Raw genomic sequence first — 4,918 nt, 5'->3', positions numbered from 1 at the left:
CTAGATATTGCCAGGCTCCTGTGGTGTGAAAGAGCGCAGTGAACTGCGCTGCGGGTCAGGGGTTGCTCCTGCTAAACCATTGTGCTCATAAAATGCTCCCAAAACCTGTCCTCACTCCTCAGCACTCAATGCATGATATAAAATCTCAAATTAGGTACATAGTATGAGTCACACACGGAAACACAAACATGTCAAGAGTAAGTTTGTGATCAAAAATAAAAGCTTCAAACAGACGAGATTGTTTATTATGCAAAACAAGACAAATATACACATATGTAGATAAAAGAGAGAAATGGAGAACTATCATAAATGTGCGAAAAACATACCTATGAGTCATACACAGAAACACAAACACGTCAAGAGTAAGTTTGTGATCAAAAATAAAAGCTCCAAACAGATGAGGTTCTAGCTTGGTGCAGACCCATAGAAGGTTCTATAGAGAAATGAAATAAGCCTGATGAGAGAGTAAATCCTCCTTAAATGGAAGATGGTTAGTGAAAAAAAACAAGCCCACTGCTTGGTGAAATCATTGATCGGTCTTCATGCCTTTGAAATGGCCTTAGTGCTATACATACATGTTCCCAAATCGATTCATGATACATGTCATGCAATGATGACATTTGGTTGTAAGCACAGGGCAGTTTTCACTACCTTCAACCTCAGATTCACATTTATTTTGATCTTGATTAAACTTTCTCGGATGTCAGCATTGTCATATTGCCAAAGTGGGAACTTTGGTTGCATCAAATTCAAACAATTCCCTTGTCTGTCTTGAACTAAATTTCTTCAAATCCTTTCTGATTCCATCTCCAATCCTTGTTTGATTTTAGGATGGATTTCCAACTGCTTTGAAATGGTTCCATCAACTGTTACCTTGTGGTGTAGATCAACATGATGTTTTGATGGGATTGTAATCTCATGCCTGTGTGGTGGCTGGGCGCCAATTGCCTAGTCAAACAATAAGATAGAAAACACAATAAACATCACACAGGATGTGCAAAACACAATACCAATAAGAACTAGCAACCATTACATATTATACAAAATAACTCTGACACACTGTTATGATCAGAGTCGGGGGTTGGAGTCCAGCTGGTGAGGGGTTCTGCACCACTGCAGGTGACTAGGAATCTAGGTAGATTGCAGTCTGAGGAAAGGAGTGTACAACGTGGGGTGTGCGGGTGAGGTAACTCCTCTTTCCCGTGACATGTGTGTATAAGTGTCACAGACTGTAAACCATAACATTATCCCCCATTTAATGCCCAGCTCCTCTTGACTGCCTGCATTCTTTCCCTGGAAGGCGTGTAAAAAAACCCATTGGGAAAAAACGCACTTCCACTCACTTTCTCCGTCTCCTTTTGTATCTTGATGTAGCGTCCGGGAATCTTGATGTGAATTCTTTGACTAAATCCTTGCAGTTTGATAAGTTTTCTTGCGGTTCCCATGAGTTATGCTCGTGACTAAAACCTTTCCATGAAATCAGAAATTCAGTTTTACGGAATCTTTGTCGACTGTCTAATATACTCTCGACCTCCCATTCTTGTTGTCCTTTGATTTCCACTGGCGTCGGAGGGGTAATGCGTCGTTCTGGTATGGTGTCTGGGTTGTGTTGTCGTAGTACCGATACATGAAACACCGGATGAATCCCTTTAAAAGATGATGGTAGTGTCAGTTTATACGCTGATTGAGATATTTGTTTTATGATAGGAAAGGGTCCCAGCCATCGGTGGTCCAGTTTTGGGCTAGGTCTTGTAGTGGAGATATGCTTGCTGCTCAACCACACTTCGTCGCCTACTTTCCATTGAGGTGTTTCTTGCACGTTCTTGTTGAATTGCTGCTTCATTCTCTCTTGAGATAGTTGCAAGCTTTCGGTTAGTTCTTGCTGGACCTCTTTGATAGTCCCCAGTCGCTGTTCAACGCTTGGGATGCATTGCTCGTTCGACGGTATGACTCCGTAGTTCGGGTTGAATCCATAATTCGCCATGAAAGGTGATGCTCCTGTCGAACTATGGTCAGTGTTATTATATGCAAACTCCGCCATTGGTAGCATATGTTTCCAATCGTCTTGTCTGTATCCTACGAAGTGGCGTAGATAGTGTTCTACTGCTTTATTTACTATCTCTGATTGACCGTCGGTCCTTGGATGATACGCCGTTGACGGGTGAAGTCGTATTCCGAGTTGTCTGTCTAACTCCTTCGTGATTTGGGAGACGAAAATGCTCCCCCTATCCGAGACTATGGTCTTAGGGGTTCCGTGTAGTTTCCAAACACGATCAAGCATCAGATCAGCCAGTTTCTCTGCATTCATGGTTTCGTTACAAGGAATGAAATGTGACATTTTTGTTAATCTGTCTACCACCGTCAGAATACTATCACATCCATCCGATTCAGGTAGTCCTGTGATGAGGTCGTAGCTGATGTCCGTCCACGGGCCGGCTGGTATTGGTAGTGGTTCCAGAGTTCCTATGGGCTTCTTCGTGCTACTCTTGACGCGTTGACATGAATCGCAGCCATCGACGTAGCGGTTCACGTACCGTTTCTGCGAAGGCCATACAAAGCTCCGCTGCACCAGTCCTAGTGTCCTTGCACGTCCCGGGTGTCCTGCCAAGCGGCTATCGTGTCTGGATTTGACTATAGCTGCTTTGATGTTGCCTACGTCCGGGACTTCTATTTTACCTTTGCGGTAAACCACTCCGTCTTTGACTTGATAGTCACCAGCTGCGGCCTTGAACTTTGATGACATCGGGCTTGTAATAGCTTCGATGATCTGAATCAGTCTCGGGTCGTTGCTAGTGGCTTGTCGGATCTTGTGAATGATTTCCACGTCGGTAAGGATGGCGTGTTCTTGTTGAGCTGGGTTAGGTGAGTCTTCCTCCGCTCCTAAGACGTCTACCTCAAACCAGTGTTCGGCATCATCGAGGTGGACCTCTTCGTTGTCAAAGAAGGCCTTGAAGCTACTGAGTTCTACGAAAGTGTTGGGTTTTAAGTTCTCTGGGCATAGTAATTGTCCGAAGGTGAGCTTATCTTCTTTTGAGGGTGCTAGGTCTGGTCGTCTTGATAATGCGTCAGGCTTGGTCGATTGGCGCCCTGGTCTGAATTTTATTTGGAAGTCGAAACAACCTAGCGTCTTGGCCCATCTGGCTTGACGGCGTGTAAGCTGCTTTGTGGTCATAAAACTCTCGAGATTACGGTGATCTGTGTAAACTATCACCTCTAGGCGGTTCGGGTTGCCTTCCAGGTAGTGCCTCCACTCCTTGAATGCAGCTACGATTGCAAGGAGTTCCTTGTCGAAAATTTCGTAATTGCGTTCGGATTGGAGTAGGGATCTGGATAGGAAGGCCACAGGGTGCATTTCCCCGTCGTTGTCGTACTTCTGAGACAGCACCGCGCCCAGAGCGAAGTCTGAACAATCACATTCCAGTACAAAGGGTTTGTACGGGTCTGTGATTTTCAAAATTGGGGCTGTGGTGAAGGCGGTTTTCACCTGTGTGCCACAGATTCCTGGGTACTTAATCGACCATACAGACGTACTGTCTCTACGGCTTAGATCCCAAAACACCCCCCCAGACGCGCCAGATCATACCATCAGACACTTCTAACCAGCATATAAGTTGGGAATTGTCAATAACACACCAAAACGACCCCAAATATACAATTCCGAGTCAAAATCCGTTTTTTTTCAAGTGTTAACGTTTACTTCAAATTTGAGCAGTGTAAAAGGATGCATACCCAGACACATCTGCATCGGTACAACACAGCAGGACTCCGAGTCAAGGATACCCGATACATAAGCCCTATCTCAGATCCGTCTGCACACCCACCATACGAACATAAGTCCTGTGCAGACCCGTCTGCAAATATACAGTTTTGACACAGATGTGTCTGTGTTGTTTCGCCGACGTCTTGCTGCACAGACACAGATCCATCTGCGCCATTACAGAGTTGGTTCCTGGTGTGGGTGTCTCGGACACAGCCAATTCATCCATTCCTCATGACTGTAGACAGAAACACCTCTGCAGTCAACCATCCCGACCCAAAAGAACACCCGTAGAAGGGCTCTGAATTATTGTGCTATGTGATCAAGCAGTCTGATGATGATGATCACCACTTCTTGGTACTCAACATCTCACCACAGTTCAAAATTGTCACGATGATAACAATCACTAAGCTTTTGAAGTGACCAAATCACCGTCTCATAAAAGAGAACTTTCTTTGTATTTCCATTAATACCGATCTAAATATTGAGAAAATTCAAGATCACGAGACGTGAAACGATTAAATCAACCGAGATCATTTGCAATATTTGTGAAAATTATCGCCTTTATCATGATTCTCTATTGGCTTGGATGAAATAAAGTTTTTAAAGCTCAAAATGATCTCAGTAACGTCCTACCATCCATCAGCAGCCATAGATCGATAAGTTGATTGTAGGCTGCTGATGACAGGGATTTACTTCAGCACGTAGTGAGGTGATGTGTAACATTGACCACGGGGACTCTTGAGTGTTCACCCATTCTTGTGCGTGTTGTGCGTTACTGTGTAGTAGCGATTTTGTCAAATCTTGTGCAAAGGACGTTGTTTATAATACATATGTAGAAGTGTTGGATGGACCAGGATGGCACAAATTAGGATGCCAGATGCATCTGGGTCCTAATCACACGGACTCAGATCCATCTGTTCTGTGTGGGTCTATGTATTGGTGGAAGGTAGATCAGAGCCTGATATGTATGCCAGGCCTGTCGGATAAGCATGACAAGACATCAGACGGATCTGATGTAGGATAACGACCAGATGGATCTGGATCCTAATGCACCCCAGATCCATCTGTCTGGGTAATGCAGCTGTCAGATGGATCTGGGGTGCATTAGGATCCAGATCCATCTGGTCATTATCCTACATCAGATCCGTCTGATGTCTG

Source organism: Melampsora larici-populina (assembly GCF_000204055.1).
Source record: "Melampsora larici-populina 98AG31 unplaced genomic scaffold MELLAscaffold_151, whole genome shotgun sequence".
Lineage (NCBI taxonomy): Eukaryota > Fungi > Basidiomycota > Pucciniomycetes > Pucciniales > Melampsoraceae > Melampsora > Melampsora laricis-populina.
Note: the sequence above shows the minus strand (reverse complement) of the source record.